This window comes from Bombina bombina, chromosome 7 (assembly GCF_027579735.1).
Source record: "Bombina bombina isolate aBomBom1 chromosome 7, aBomBom1.pri, whole genome shotgun sequence".
Taxonomy (NCBI): domain Eukaryota; kingdom Metazoa; phylum Chordata; class Amphibia; order Anura; family Bombinatoridae; genus Bombina; species Bombina bombina.
Genome location: NC_069505.1, coordinates 33,563,145 through 33,581,072, shown reverse-complemented (window position 1 = coordinate 33,581,072; position 17,928 = coordinate 33,563,145). Strand labels below are relative to the sequence as shown.

Here is a 17,928-nt window from a genome sequence, read left to right as displayed (position 1 = left end):
ATAAAAAATATAATATAATAGGAACTGGTAAAACCGAAGACTGTGCAAAAATCAGAGATAAACTTTAGTGAATTTTGCCCTATAATCCTCCCTCCATATCTATATCCTCTTTTCTTTCAATTATTATTCATGTTTAATGCAGCACTTCTGCAGCTTTATTTTTATAGATTATTTTTACATTTTCTGCTTTTTTTTCAAAATTCCCAATAAACTGGAAACAAAATAGAAAAAATAAACAAATGTTTTTTTTGTTTGTTTTTTTAAATAACTTTTTATTATTTTTCTTACTCTGTAACTGAGTAAAAATCCCATTCCAAACTGGGGGAGATGATCAAACAAAAATGTACAAATATTTCAGCTGAAAGAAGAGGCAGCTCCCATCCTAAGATCCCTGTATAAATACATACATCACAACATTATACGCACATGTTGTAGTAACTCTTGGGTCGCATTTCAAATTATATATTAGATCTGCAATATCCCTACTTTTACATTACTTTTTCTCCCTATTTCAAGGATGAAACAAAACAACAACAAACAAAAAGATAAAGGGGAAGGAGAAACACTCCTTTGTGCTACGTGCTCTTGAGATGCCCCTCCACCAGCCACTGTTTTATGCCCTCTATATACTACCCAATATTATTCCTTTTATTAGATTCCATTTTGCTTTAAAGACTGGTCCAATTAGGATCTATCCACTGCTGGGGCAGGTCACTCTCTAATACAAATAAAATAAATGTATCTGACTTCCTAAAGGGTTCTATAAATTGATGTTGAGGTGCTACAGGCCAAGCTAGGATCATTTTTTGCCACTTTGCAAAGAAAGCTCTCATCTGTGCATCTGCAAATAATCTCATATTGTGTGTTTCAATTATCATTTGTAAGTTTAATAGACTAATCAGTTCTGAAATGCTGGGGACTTTTGGGGATTTCCACTCTCTTAATAATTGATTCCTTATGGCCAGAATAGTAAGATTTATCAGGAAATGTTCCCCAACATTATATCTATCGGAATATAGAAACAAGACCTGCAAAACTGTGATAGATTCTTTAGTCTCTAGATATTTATTCAGCCAGTAATTAACCCTACTCCAGTAGAGTCTGATTTGGGGACAAGACCACATGCAGTGCCCAATATCAGCCATTTCCATACTGCAATTATGGCAATGGCTATGTTGCTTGTTTTTAGAGAATTTATATATCCTATAGGGTGTAAGATAATAAGTATTTATAATTTTAGTTTGGGTTTCCCTCCAGCATATATTTGTTGTAGCAGCTTCTGATAACCTGATACTCTTTGCAATATCCTTCTCCGCTATATATGGAAAGAGTTTCATTAAGTTGCCTTTAAGTTTAGTTAGATGTATTTGTCCAAACTTGGTAAATAAAGATCTGTATCAGTACGAGATAGTGTGCACACCTACCCCTGTACAATTTGATTCCATTCAATCTCATGCTCTCTGATTATTTGAAATACGTAGTTCCTGAGCTGAAGATATGCATATAACTTCTTGTGATTAAATGTATATTTAATCAATAATTCTTCAAAAGAATGGATTATTTTATTGTTTTCCTGCATAATATGTGGGATATAAACAATTCCCTTCTTTTTTCATTTTTTAAATACCAGATCATATAATCCCGGTATAAAGTCCATGTTCCCTACAATAGGTAGATATTGTGAGGCCTTAAAGTCATGTCCCATTGCCTTACAACATTTCTGCCATGCTAAGATGATATTGCAAAATGTCCTCAAAACTAGCAATATTATTTGGTAATTTGGCCAAAGGTAGGTGCAGTAAAGCCCTTAAATCAAATGGAGCTACTATGTTGGTCTCTATAGCCAAGTATGTAACATAATTTGCTTCTGTTATCTAAAACAAATTTAAGTATACAAATCCAATTAAAATGTTCCAAACTTGGCATAGAGAAACCCCCATATTTTTTAAATTGTATTAATCTATTCATGGCAATTCTTGGCCTCTTTTTCCCCTATAAAAAGACTGAGCATGCGGCATTAAATCTACGAATATCTCTCCTCATAATGAATATAATATATGTGGAAAGAAAATTGTCTTGAGTAGCATAATATCTATTCATCTCACTAGGCATATTAGAAAATAGTTCTTCATAGTTAAGGTTACACCACTAATTTTGATTCCCAAATTCGACTGCACTTCTTTAAAAATGTGGGGATAATTACTTTCTGGAGACTTGTGAATCCACATAATCTCAGATTTTGTGGTGTTTATTCTATATCCTGAAAACTTACTATAACTATTAATGAGTTATAGTGCATGTGGAATACTATTGCTAGTATTACTTAAGTATAAAATAAGGTTGCCCGCATACAACGACAGAACTACCTTTTGATTTCTCAGTAACATTCCTTTTAATTCCTGTTTCATCCAAATTTCTAAGGGTTCCAGGTAAATATTAAAAAGGAGCATGGATAGGGGACAACCTTGACGAGTGCCTTTTTGTAATATAATATATTTGGACAATTCCCCATTCACTAATATTTGGGATCTAGGTTTTTTATATATCAGTCTAAGCATTTTAGTTATATTACCAAAGAAGCCGAACCTTCCAAAAGCCTTAAACAGATGTTCCCACATAATTTTATCGAAGGCTTTTTCAGCGTCTAGGGTCAGTAGTGCCAAATCTTTCCTATGTTTAAGATTTTGCCTTCCTTTATTATGATAATAATCTATCATCATGAGTACTTTTCTTATGTTGTGAACTACGTTTCTTCCTGGCATAAACCCCATTTGGTTATTATGTATAATTGTTCCCATGACTTTTTTAATTCTCTTTGCCACAATTGACATTAACAATTTATAATTGTTATTTAAAAGCAATGTTGGGCAATATGCTCCCAAGTCTTCTGCGTCCTTTCCTTTTTTGTAAATAAGTTTTATTATTGAGTCTGAAAAGTATGGAGAGTTCATAGAATTCTCAGTGAAATAGTAGTTAAATAGTTTAGCTAATGTATCTATTATATCATTCTTTAAAATTTTATAAAATTTTGTGGAGATCCCGTCTGGGCCATGTGCTTTATTTTGTTTCATTTTCCTAACTGACAATTCAATTTCTTCTGTAGTAATTGCCTGATTAATACCCTGTAGTTGTTCATTAGTAATTTTAGGGGAGGTAATTTTTCGCCAAAAACTCTCTTGCTCTACTATATTTATGCTTTCACATGAATACATTTGTTTATAGTATTCAAAAAAAGCCTTCCTAATTGCCGATGCTGTGGTATGTTTTAAGTTGTCTACCTTAATGCTTAATATCACATTGCTATCCTTTCTGATTTTAATGATTTTGGCTAGATGTTTAGCTGAGATTCCTTAGTAACCCTGAAAAAAGGCTCTAGTTTTTAGCTCTATTAGTGACCATTTTTCTTTCATAAAGAACTTCCTTTCACTTTTCACTTGAATATATTTATTCCAATTAGTATTATTCTGGGTTTTTAAAGTGATATTCCAGCCAAAATTGGAAACCCCATGGGTGCATTTCGGTATTGAACAGAAGCAATTTTGTAATATACTTGCATTAGCAAAATTGATTCTAATAAAAGCTATAGCTGTTTCAAAAGTGTATTTAAGTATGCACCGTGCACCAGCATTTTAAACATGGCACTTTCTCAGAGAGCTTAAGGTGCTTGTACCGTCTGGTAATGACTCAATTTGTTAATTGCTGACATGTTACAAGCCCCACTGGTGCCCTGAGCAGCTGCATTATTTAAAATGTGGGGGCAGTGACAATATCTAGCTATGCTTCACATGCACGTGCAGAGAAAAATGTTAACACTAAAACAGTGTATTGCAAATATGTTTCTATTCAAAGATTAGATCTATTCAAAGATTTAATTAATCTATGTGCATTTAAATTTTGACTGGAATGTCCCTTTAAGATATACTCTACAAGCATATTTTACCTGGTTTGCTAGTTGGATTTCCTGTTCTAGTGTTTTTTTTTTTTTTATCTTTATCATATATGATTTTATCTCCCCTCTAAGCACAGCCTTACTTGCTTCCAAAAATGTTTTTATCTTGTGTAAGTAACCCTTATTATTCCTATAGTATTATCTCCATTTTTCAACTAGCCAATTTGAAAATCGCCGGTTATTAACAATATATCTAGGAAAATTAAACGTGTTCCGATTCCTGTGTGTTTGAGATAAAGCCTGAAGTTTCAGCCCAATTATGGCATGATCTGATAAAAAGAACGGTAGTGTGCCCCATCAGTTTCAAAAAAGGAAGGAGGATGAGGCACTAGACAGTAATATGTATACAAAAGGGAACCTCATTCCCACAAATTCATGACATCATATCTGGAATTTAACCCATTAGGCAAACGTGTGCCCAAGGTGAAAATGCAATATGCCTCACGTCTAGATAATAGCTGGTCAATGTCACCTCCTCTGGTGGGTCTGTTAACCTTTTCAATGGCGCACCATGAGAAACCCTTTAGATTATTATCATGAAACACCCCAAAGTGCTGTACTATTGGAGTTGTAGCCCTTTTGGTAGTAAATGAGGATAGATGTTCCCTTATCCTAGTATTAAGGTCACGTGAAGTGAGCCCTACATATTGGATCTGACACAGGGTACATTCAATAAGATAGACCGCATACTCTGTTGTGCAGTTCATGCAGGCATCTATAGTGTTGCTTTTATTGGTCACCATGCTATTGAAGTCTTTGGTGACCTTCACAAAATCAGAGGGCTTACACCTGCGGTGCCCGCATCTGTACATACCAGTATGTTTAAGCCAGGAACCCATCTCCTTTTTCTCTGGTTTCAGTAATGTAGGTGAGAGGAAACAGCCCCAACTAGTCGGACTCTTCCTATAAGAACATCTCAAACCTCCCTTGACAGTGTCAACCAGTCTGTCCTCTGCCAAAAGGACAGGGAAATGTTTATGTACTATCCAACATATCTGAGGATATTGGGTACTATGGGTAGTAACCAAAGTGACACCTTTACTGGTGTCATTATCCCGAACCTTGGTACTTAACAGGTCTTTCCGGGGAATCCTTTTGACTTCTTCCCTTGCTCTCCTTACTGCTTTGACAGGGTACTTCCTATCCCTAAGTCTTTTCTCCAGCTCAATTGACTCCTGTAAAAAATCCACATTATCTGTACAATTTCTTTTTAGTCTGGTATACTCACCATTAGCGATTGCAAAGGGGACATGCTTAGGGTGACAACTCGTCCCCAAAAGCAGGGAGTTACCAGAGATAGGCTTCCTATAAATAGTAGATTTAATTGTTCCCATTTCAGCACCTTCTAAGGTTTGATCAAGATAGTTGATGTATTTGTTATTAAATTCAAAGGTAAACCTTAACCCAACCGCATTGTTGTTTAAAAAATCTATGAAAGAAGGGATATTAATGTCATCACCTGTCCATATGAACAGCAGGTCGTCTATGTATCTCCTATAAAAGGAGATACAATCCCTGTACTGATTACTATCTCCAAAGATGTGGTCAAACTCCCACCAGCCAAGGAACAAGTTCGCAAAAGATCATGCAAACTTAGCTCCCATGGCTGTACCACATCTTTGGAGATAGTAAACATCTTCAAACTTGAAAAAGTTATGGGTAAGTAGGAACTGGGTAACCCTCAGAATGTATCTAATATAAGTCCCTGTGTAGTTAGTACCCTGCTCAAGAAAAAAGGCAATCGCCTCCACCCCTTTTGAGTGTGGAATACTCCAGTAGAGGGACACAGCATCAACTGTTAACCACTTAGATTTAGGAGTCCACTTAACATTCTCTAACACATTCAATACGTGTTTGGTATCCCTCACATATGAATGTAAGGAGACTACTAGGGGTTGTAGAATGGAATCCAGCCACTTCGATAAATTCTCTAGAAGAGAGTCGACCCCACTCACATATAGAATTAATATATTTTGTTGTGCAATTTAGATGGTGTGTGATAAGCACATTGATGGGAGAGGGGTTTGTCATTTTTTAGGTATTTGATTGTTTAGTTGAAGAGGGCGGGTTTTAGTAGTATTCACCTATCACATTTGTCTTAAGCTGTTTTAATGCAGGTGTGGGGTACAACACTGCAGGCTATGACTACGGATTACTTCCGAAATGCGTAAGCCTGTCAGTGCTGCACCCTCTACACCAGTCTTATGTTGCTGTGTCTTTGGAACTGTTTTTAACGTGTGAATCAATAAACGGAAATTTGTTTTAACGGAATAGTCAGAATCCGTCTTTCTTGTGAATAAATTAAATAGACATAGAATATGATCATAAACCATGTGATTGTTATATTTATCGTTTCTATTGCTGTTATTATTTCATGGTGATCAATACACTGGATTGATATTAAAATGAATGGACTGAGATTAATCTTATTTGAGGAAGAGAATATGCTTGTTATATATTCTTATGTTATGTTTAACACCTATAATGTCTTGCTATGGATGATTTTCATTGTATTCTGTACATTGAAAGAAAAAATAATGTAGGTTCCACCTAGGTTTGAATTTTGATCACTGGATTCATAGTCCTAACCATTACACCATAGTACCACCTATCACAGATAATACTGAGTGCTTTGCCCAACGTGCCGTTAGATTTATGTTCAAAGAATGATATAAAATATAATAAAGTTCTGCTCTGCCCCTCCCACTAATAAAGTGACAATATCTGAGCAAGGTCTCAAGGGAAATTATATTTTCCTATTTTATATCTAAGTTTGATTTAGTTGTAACTAGAGTATGTATACTTCAGAAGCTTAATGTCAGGATGGCCGAGCGGTCTAAGGCGCCAGACTCAAGATATGTATCTTCACTACATGTGGGTGTTCTGGTCTCCGAATGGAGGCGTGGGTTCAAATCCCACTTCTGACAAAGTCCTTTTGCTTTTGAAATTTAAAAATGTTTATTCACTTTCACAAGTTTAGTTTCACTTAAAATGTATTCTCAAACATAAATAATATCATTCATTGTTTCTATTTAGATTTTGTAATTACAGGTAAATATATTTTATACATCAAGGCAAAATTCATTTTAAATTTCTCCACCCTTACTGGTCTCGCCAGCTTTGCGGATTCCCTTCTGGTGATGTTTGTTTTAAAAAATCCAAACATTTTTATTTCACCAGCTGCCTAGAATGATATAGGAACTGGTAAAACTGAATACTGTGCAAAAATCAGAGATAAACTTTAGTGAATTTTGCCTCCATATCGATATCCTATTTTCTTTCACGTATTATTAATGCACTTCTGCAGCTTTATTTTTATAGCTTATTTTCTGCTTTTTTTTTCAAAATTCCAAAAAAACTGGAAACAAAATACAAAAAATAAAATGAAATATTTTTTTTAAATTTTTTTTAAATATATTTTTATTATTTTTCTTACTCTGTAACTGAGTAAAAATCCTATTCAACACTGGGAAAATTAACAAACAAAAATGTTGTAGTAACTCTTGGATCACTACTTTTACATTACTCTTCCTCCCTATTTCAAGGCTGAAACAAAACAACAACAAACAAAACAAAACAAAAAAAAAGGAAAGGAGAAAGACACTCCCTTGTGCTACGTGATCCTGAGATGCCCCTCCACCAATCACTGTTTTATGCCCTCCATATACTACCCAATATTATTCCTTTAATTAGATTCTATTTTACTTTCAAGACTGGTCCAATTAGGATCTATCCACTGCTGGGGCAGGTCACTCTCTAATACAAATAAAATAAATGTATCTGACTTCCTAAAGGGTTCTATAAATTGATGTTGAGGTGCTACAGGCCAAGCTAGGATCATTTTTTGCCACTTTGCAAAGAAAGCTCTCATCTGTGCATCTGCAAATAATCTCATATTGTGTGTTTCAATTATCATTTGTAAGTTTAATAGACTAATCAGTTCTGAAATGCTGGGGACTTTTGGGGATTCCCACTCTCTTAATAATTGATTCCTTATGGCTAGAATAGTAAGATTTATCAGGAAATGTTCCCCAACATTATATCTATCGGAATATAGAAACAAGACCTGCAAAACTGTGATAGATTTTTTTAGTCTCTAGATATTTATTCAGCCAGTAATTAACCCTACTCCAATAGTGTCTGATTTTGGGACAAGGCCACATGCAGTGCTCAATATCAGCCATTTCCATACTGAATTTATGGCAATGGCTATGTTGCTTGTTTTTAGAGAATTTATATATCCTATAGGGTGTAAGATAATAATTATTTATAATTTTAGTTTGGGTTTCTCTCCAGCATATATTTGTTGTAGCAGCTTCTGATAACCTGATACTCTTTGCAATAATTCTTCTCCGCTATATATGGAAAGAGTTTCATTAAGTTGCCTTTAAGTTTAGTTAGATGTATTTGTCCAAACTTAGTAAATAAAGATCTGTACCAGTACGAGAGAGTGCGCACACCTACCCTGTACAACTTGATTCCATTTGGTATTTCAGGAGCTACCCATTCAATCTCATGCTCTCAGATTATTTGAAATACATAGCTCCTGAGCTGAAGATATGCTTATAAGTTCTTGTGATAAAGTGTATATTTAATCAACAATTATTCAAAAGAATGGATTATTTTATTGTTTTCCTGCATAATATGTGGGATATAAACAATTCCCTTCTGTTTCCATTTTTTAAATACTGGATCATATAATCCCGGTATAAAGTACATGTTCCCTACAATAGGTAGATATTGTGAGGCCTTAAAGCCATGTCCCATTGCCTTACAACATTTCTGCCATGCTAAGATGATATTGCAAAATGTCCTCAAACTAGCAATATTACTTGGTAATTTGGCCAAAGGTAGCCAGTGCAGTAAAGCCCTTAAATCAAATGGAGTTACTATGTTGGTCTCTATAGCCAAGTATGTAACATCATTAGCTTCTGTTATCCAATCGATCATGAATTTAAGTATACAAATCCAATTATAATGTTCCAAACTTGGCATAGAGAAACCACCATATTTTTTAAATTGTATTAATCTATTCATGGCAATTTGTGGCCTCTTTTTCCCCTTAAAAAAAAGACTGAGCATGCGGCATTAAATCTACAAATATCTCTCCTTGTAATGAATAAGGGTAGGTTCTGCAATAAAAATAATATACATGGGAAGACAATTGTCTGGAGTAGCATAATCTTGGCTGATAAGGCATATTATAAAATAGTTCTTCATAGTTAAGGTTATAACACTTGTTGGGGTCCTGACTAATTTTGATTCCAAAATATTTCATCAACTGTGGGGATAATTACTTTCCGGAATCTTGTGAATCAACATAATCTCAGATTTTGTGGTGTTTATTCTATATTCTGAAAACTTACTATAACTATTAATGAGTTGTAGTGCATGTGGGATACTATTGCTAGTATTACTTAAGTATAAAATAAGGTCATCCGCGCACAACGACAGAACTACCTTTTGATTTCCCAGTAACATTCCTTTTAATTCCTGTCTCATCCAAATTGCTAAGGGTTCCAGGGAAATATTAAAAAGGAGCGGGGATAGGGGACAACCTTGACGAGTGCCTTTTTGTAATATAATATATTCTGACAATTCCCCATTCACTAATATTTGGGATCTAGGTTTTTTATATATCAGTCTAAGCATTTTAGTTATATTACCAAAGAAGCCGAACCTTCCTAAAGCTTTAAACAGATGTTCCCACATAAATTAATCGAAGGCTTTTTCAGCGTCTTTTCAGTAGTGCCAAATCTTTCCTATGTTTAAGATTTTGCTTTCCTTTATTATGATAATAATCTATTGTCATGAGTACTTTTCTTATGTTGCGAACTACATTTCTTCCTGGCATAAACCCCGTTTGGTAATTATGTATAATTGTTCCCATGACTTTTTTAATTCTCTTTGCCACAATTGAAATTAACAATTTATAATCGTTATTTAAAAGTGATGTTGGGCGATATGCTCCCAAGTCTTCTGCGTCCTTTCCTTTTTTGTAAATAAGTGTTATTATTGAGTCTGAAAAGTATGGAGAGTTCATAGAATTCTCAGTGAAATAGTAGTTAAATAGTTTAGCTAATGTATCTATTATATCATTCTTTAAAATTATATAAAATTCTGCGGAGATCCCGTCTGGGCCGTGTGCTTTATTTTGTTTAATTTTCCTAACTGCCAATTCAATTTCTTCTGTAGTAATTGCCTGATTAATACCCTGTAGTTGTTCATTAGTAATTTTAGTAATTTATATTTAGTCTCTTGAGAGATACAGGTATCTTGTAAATCAGATACCCTTGCTTCCACTTCCGCTAGTCTATTGGTTATAAGGCCCATGATTTATTTTTTTATAGCATCAAACTGAGGGAGTATCAACTCAGCTAACTGGTTTAATAACTATATTTAACTATATTTATAAACATTGCTTGTGACTCTGGAGTCTGACTAGTGTTGGTTTGTAATTCCAGTGAACTATCTAGTATCTGGCTTTTTTACCTGGAAAAAAGTACCTTTAGAGGTAGATTAAGAATGATCTTATCTCAATACTTATATAGAATAGTTACACTCTTGATGTATTATGTATGTAGGGTGCAGCTTTGATGAAAACAAAATGTTGGCAGATATATCCTTCTGCTATCATAGAGATACTTGTGATTTTATTTAAGTCCCAGTCCACGCATAGTCTAACTTCAAGGGTCATCCGCCTCACTTTCTGTTATATCAGGACCTGACAAGACACCTCTCCGTCTGCCCCGGCGTCGGTCTCTCCTCTTTAGAGAATGTTCCTGGAACTTTAGTGCAAGTCGGTAGTCTGTACCCTTCACAGTTCCATCAAGCAAAAATGAGTGAGTATGTCATGCAAGCGCTCACGTGTAGTTTGTGCTGTAATCTAGCAGGGCTTTTTTCTCACAGCACTCTCGGCCTGGATTGTGGCCTTGGGGAATCGGACGTCAGTCACCTTGATAGGACGTTGGTGCTTTCCACACTCTAATGGCCTCTCCGGGCTGCGGTTAAGTGTACTGCCAATAAGAGATAGGTGTGGGTCGCTAGTTTCTCATTACCTCGATCTCCTGAGCTGGAGCTCACATTGCTGCATCTTGCGTCATGCTCCACCTTTCGACCATTCTTTATGAAATTTTTAAGTAGCGTGTTTCCCTCCAACAAAATGAAAAATTGAAAGTCAAAAATATATAACAAAATAAATTATTTTCATAAAGTTATGGAATAAAAGTACAGTTGTAACTATATTTATAAATAATGTAACATATTTGTTTTGTAATAATTTATATAAATAATTTTACCTCTAATGTGTGAATCCAACAATGATAGGAAAAAATAATTTTATTTGGCAGCAATTAAAGGTGTTTGTTTCATAAATGTTATTGCCTTCCCACAATAAATATACACACCCATATTATAAATATACAATATATATATATGATTAGAAAGAAGGGTTTTTTTGAATTGGTGCATAAAAATATATAAAAAATAAAAGATATATAGATATCAAAATAAACAATAAAAAAATATATACACTAAATACGATAAATATAAGTTCACAAATGCTAAAATAGCAGGTAAAAATTGTGAATTAATAGCTGTTATAAATTCAATTATAGTCTAATAGACATAAAAAACAAATATAAAATCATGTATAAATACATATAAAATATATATGATATATAAAAAAGAGTCCCTATAGAGGAAAAAAACATCAATGACTTCTGGTTGTTAATAACATAAGCAAGAGGTAGTTAAAAGTTTATAATAAAATTATTGGAAGATCAGAATCCTGGTCCCTTATGGGCATCTACTTACACTCTTCTACCTCAATCAGTATGAGGTAAGGGCCGCACAGTGTAGAGAAGATCTTGTCATAGACACCAGGGATTGCTTGTCTCCACGTTGTGTAGTGATAATATCCAACGTTGTCCAAAAATGCAGTCACAGTTCATATGTAATACAACTGGAGAGAGGGATAGTGCAACACTGTTTTTATTTTTACAAAAGACAGACATACATTAAGCACCATATGGTTATGTGCTCACATTTAGAAACCTCAATAGATATGGGGTAATCATAAAACACTTCCACAAAGTATATTCAACTTCTCTCAAGCATTATTCTCTTCATCCCATATATTAGTTAAGTTTAGACTTTAGGAGTTTTTTATCCCCCAATAAAATCTACATTTCCCTTCTTCATCACGTCTCTTCTTCATTATATAAAAAACATGTGGCTCGTTCAGCCATTTAGCAAAAGTATCTAATTTTATTCATTATTATCTCAAAGTGAGAAACAGGCCATTTCCAACAATTAGCGATACCTCTTCATGCTGCAGTACATATTAAAGCAATTAATTTAGTAATGTTTCTATTTAGACCATTAATTGGAAAAGGCAGCAAAGGCAAAAGGGTGAAAGTTTGGTAATTTGGTGTTAGGACATTTTGAATGTTGAATATAAATAAATTAAATAGACGTAGAATATGATCATTAACCATGTGATTGTTATATTTATCATTTCTATTACTGTTTTTATTTTAGGAAGAGAATATGCTTGTTATAGATTCTTGTTATGTTTGACACCTATAATGTCTTGCTATGGATGATTTTCATTGTATTCATTGAAGAAAAAAGAAAATCTAGGTTCCACCGAGATTTGAACTCGGATCGCTGGATTCAGAGTCCAGAGTGCTAACCATTACACCATGGAACCAACTACCAAAACTGATACTTGGTGCTTTGTCAAACGTGCCGTCAGATTTAAGTTCAAAGAATGATATAAAATATAATAACGTTCTGCTCTGTCCCTCCCACTAATAAAGTGACAAGGTCTCAAGGGAAATTATATTTTCCTATTTTATATTTAAGTTTGATTTAGTTGTAACTAGAGTATGTATACTTCAGAAACTCAATGTCAGGATGGCCGAGCGGTCTAAGGCGCCAGACTCAAGATCTGTATCTTCACTACATGTGGGTGTTCTGGTCTCCGAATGGAGGCGTGGGTTCAAATCCCACTTCTGACATAGTCCTTTTGCTTTTGAAATTTAAAAATGTTTATTCACTTTCACAAGTTTAGTTTCACTTAAAACTTGTTTTCAAACATAAACAATATCATTAGTTGTTTCTATGTAGCTTTTGTAATTAAAGGTGAATATATTTTACACGTCAAGGCAAAATTCCCTTTAGATTTCTCCACCCTTACTGGCCTCACCAGTATCTCCTGCTTCGTAACTTCTCTTGTGACATATTTGTTTTAATCATTAAAGAGAAAAACTTTTTATTTGAGCAGCTGCCTAGAATGAGATAGAAACTGGTAAAACGGAAGACTGTGCTAAAATCAGAGATAAACGTTAGTGTATTGTGCGCTATACTCCTCCCTCCATATCTATATCCTCTTTTATTTCACATATTATTGATTTTTAATGCAGCACTTCTGCAGCTCTATTTTTTTTTTGCTTATTATTACATTTTCTACTTTTTTTCAAAATCTGAGTAATTAAACAAAACTGGAAACAAAATACAAAAAAAAACAACAAATGAAAACGAAGTATAAAATATATAACAAAATAAATTATTTTCATAAAGTTATGGAATAAAAGTGCAGTGGTGCCTATATTTATAAATGAAGAAACATATTTGTTTTGTAATAATTTATTATAATTATATAATAAAAGCCAAGCATACAAACAGGTTGGAATTTATTAGTCTAGCTAGACCTGAGCTATCGAGCAGCTTTCATAGGAACAAGATCTTCCTGTCTATAAATCAGTCCAGATTGGAATGCATAGAAAGAACTGTTTGCAGAAAAATGCAAGTAAAGTCTGTGTTGTGTGATTATTTTATTAGGTTTATAATGCTGTTTAGCAAAGGTTTTTGTTCATTTAACTTATTTTAATTCTATATAAAAAATATTTTTCCTTAACATGTGATTATTTGATAATGTTTATAATGCTGTTTAGCATTTAAAGTCTTCATTTCAAAGTTTTAAAAATAATGTATTAGGTGTTACTTATGACAATTTTGAGAGGGGCCTGGAACCTAACTCCCTCACTTCCCATTGACTTACATTATAAACTGGGTTTCAATTTACAACGATTTTGATTTACAACCATTCCTTCTGGAACCTAACCCCCGGCGTAAACGGAGGGCTACCTGTATATATATATATATATATATATATATATATATATATATATATATATATATATATATATATATATATACACACTATCTTATGAAATTTGTATATCTTTTTATATACTTTCATATATTTTACCTATGTTTAATTTGTTATTAAAATCTTGATGCCATTGTTTATGTATCATAATTTTTCCTAAATAAAAATAAATGTAAAAAAAGAATGTATTTGACAGAAATTAAAGGTGTTTGTTTCATAAATGTTATTACCTTGCCACAAAAAATATACACACCCATATTATAAATATACTGTATATATATATTTTACATTTTATATTTTTTTAAAGGAGCAAGCAAAAATAATAAGAATCTGTAAAGAAGGATTTAAGAGTGTTTTTGCAGTGTTCAGAAGTGTTTCCTTCTTGAAGGTTGGGATACAGAAAATAAGAAATAACTGTAAACCCTCGTGTAGGTGTTATTGCTGATTATTGATATACACTGTAATTAGATAGATTTTATCATCAAGTGACTGTATTATTTAATATTATAAACTAATTCATATAATAACACATCATTTATTTCCACGTTTTATGCTAATTTTTACTGTAATTTATTATATAATCCTGACAGTACATTATCTTGAGAAGAGGGAACCAGAGATTGAGGGTTAGGGTAGTTAGGTCAGCACGACTCAAAATTCTATTTATTTATTTTTATTGTGAAATTTATTTATATTTTCTACTTTTATTTTTTGACAACATTATTCTCTTCAGGACTTTAGGAGTTTTATATCCGCCCATAAAATCCACATTTCCCATGTTCCTAGAGTCTCTTCTTTATGATCAAATAAACGCGCTGCTCGTTCAGTTATTTGAGGATAGGATCTCATTTTATTCATTATTATCTCAAAATAAGGACCAGGCAATTTTATAACATCCAGCGATACTTGTTCGTACTGCAGTACATATTAACGCAATTAGCTTATTAATATTTCTGTTTAGACCATTAATTGGGAAAGGCAGCAATGGCAAAAGGGGAAAAGTGTGTCCTAAAATATAACTATTTTCCTAAACATGTTTAATCTTCAGACAAGACCACCACATATTAAAATAGGTACATAATTCCCCACAATTTCTATAACAAGCTGCTTGTGATATATCTCTTTTTGGATACAATCTGTCAGGCCTTAGGTACCATTTAAACCACTTTCAAAAATTGTTCCTTAGATTTTCGCTGTGGGAGAATGTAAATCCCTTATTTCAATAAATTATCTAATCAGATATTGAACTCACAGTTTGCAAATTATCCTCTCATTTATTCATAAAATTGAGGTTTTGAGGCCCTTTATGTTAAAGTGTTCATATATTTAAAATAAAATCCGGGGACATTTTTTTTTTATTGGCAAATGGTAAAAAACTATTTTATTAGCATATTTTCCTGAAATTATATATGCAGTGTATTGCTATGTGTTTATGGAGTGATTGTATGAGATTTACGTTATTTCTCACATTTCGTCCATGTGAGATAAATAAAATACTTCTTAGAATTTGTTGGGATATGTCTACCAAACGCTTTCTCACAAACATGCGCTCACACACGCACTTACACACACACACATGCTGTCTCACACACAAACGCATTCACACACACACATGCTGTCTCACACACACATGCACACACATGCTGTCTCTCACACACACACACACACACATGCTGTCTCACACACACATGCTATCTCTCACACACAAACACACGCTGCCACACAAATACATGTGCTGTCTCTCTCACACACACACATGCTGTCTCACACACACACATACTATCTCACACACACATGCTGTCACTCACACAGACACACACACATGCTTACAATAACCCACCCACATGCTGTCTCTCTCTCACGCACAGGCTGTCTCTCTCTCACACACAGGCTGTCTCACACACACACTTGCTATCTCACACACACACACACATGCTGTCTCGCACACACACACACTTGCTGTCTCACACACAAACACACATGCTGTCTCATACACACACACGCTGTCTCACACACACACACATGCTGTCTCATACACACACACGCTGTCTCACACACACATGCTGTCTCATACACACACACACGTTGTCACACACACACACATGCTGTCACACACACACGCTGACACACACACGCACACATGCTGTCACACACACACATGCTGTCTCACACACACACACATGCTGTCTCATACACACACATGCTGTGTCATATACACACAAACACGCTGTCTCTCACACACACACATGCTGTCACACACACACACGCTGACACACACACACATGCTGTCACACACACACACGCTGTCTCACACACACAGACACACTGTCACTCTCACACACACACATGCTGTCTCATACACACACACACACATGCTGTCTCATACACACACATACACACATGTTGTCTCATATACACACATGCTGTCTCACACACACACACGCTGTCTCATACACACACATACACACATGTTGTCTCATATACACACATGCTGTCTCACACACACATGCTGTCTCATACACACACATGCTGTGTCATATACACACACACACGCTGTCTCTCACACACACATGCTGTCTCACACACACACACGCTGTCTGTCACACAGACACACATGCTGTCACACACACAAACACACACATGCTGTCTCTCACACACACACATGCTAGCTCACACACACGCTGTCACACACACATGCTGTCACACACACATGCTGTCTCACATACACACATACATGCTGTCTCACACACACACATGCTGTCTTACACACACATGCTGTCACACACGCACATGCTTACACACACATGCTGTCTCTCTCTCTTACACACACACAGGCTGTCTCTCTTACACGCACACACGCTGTCTCACACACACAGACACACTGTCTCTCTCACACACACACATGCTGTCTCGTGCACACACACACTTGATATCTCACACACACACACATGCTGTCTCATACACACACACACACACACACATGCTGTCTCATACACACACATACACACATGTTGTCTCATATACACACATGTTGTCTCACACACACACGCTGTCTCTCAAACACTCACATGCTGTGTCTCACACACATGCTGTCTCACACACACACACACACACATACACACAGTCACATACACACACACTGTCTCACACACACACACACACACACAGTCACACACTGTCTCACACACACACACACACTGTCACACACACACATGCTGTCTCACACACACACATGCTGTCACACACGCACATGCTGTCACACACACACACACATGCTGTCACACACACACACACATGCTGACACACACACACATGATGACACACACACACACACATGCTGTCTCATATACACACATGCTGTGTCATACACACACATGCTGTGTCTCTCTCTCTCACACACACACATGCTGTCTCACACACATGCTGTCTCTCACACACACACACACATACACACACTGTCACACACACATATGCTGTATCATACACACACACACACACACACGCTGTCTCACACACACACAGATGTGACACACACACATGCTGTCACACACACCCAAACATGCTGTCACACCCACACATGCTGTCACACACACACATGCTGTCTCACACACACATGCTGTCACACACACACATGCTGTTACACACACGTTGTCACACAAACACATACTGTCACACACATATGCTGTCTTACACACACATGCTGTTACACACATGCTGTACCACACACACATGCTGTCTCTCACACACACACATGCTGTCTCACACACATATGCTGTCACACACACACTCATGCTGTCACACA

At 35.2% G+C, this 17,928-nt stretch overlaps 3 non-coding genes across 3 annotated transcripts; 2 read left to right on the top strand and 1 right to left on the bottom strand.

Annotated features, from left to right (window-relative positions):
• Positions 1 to 6,766: 6,766 nt before the first annotated feature.
• On the top strand, positions 6,767 to 6,876 carry TRNAL-CAA (transfer RNA leucine (anticodon CAA)). Its single transcript has 2 exons — positions 6,767 to 6,804; positions 6,831 to 6,876. It is a non-coding gene; the product is annotated as a tRNA-Leu (tRNA).
• A 5,714-nt stretch (positions 6,877 to 12,590) lies between these two features.
• Positions 12,591 to 12,662, bottom strand: TRNAQ-CUG (transfer RNA glutamine (anticodon CUG)). Its single transcript has one exon. It is a non-coding gene; the product is annotated as a tRNA-Gln (tRNA).
• Positions 12,663 to 12,862: 200 nt separating this feature from the next.
• On the top strand, positions 12,863 to 12,972 carry TRNAL-CAA (transfer RNA leucine (anticodon CAA)). Its single transcript has 2 exons — positions 12,863 to 12,900; positions 12,927 to 12,972. It is a non-coding gene; the product is annotated as a tRNA-Leu (tRNA).
• The last annotated feature ends 4,956 nt before the right edge of the window (positions 12,973 to 17,928 follow it).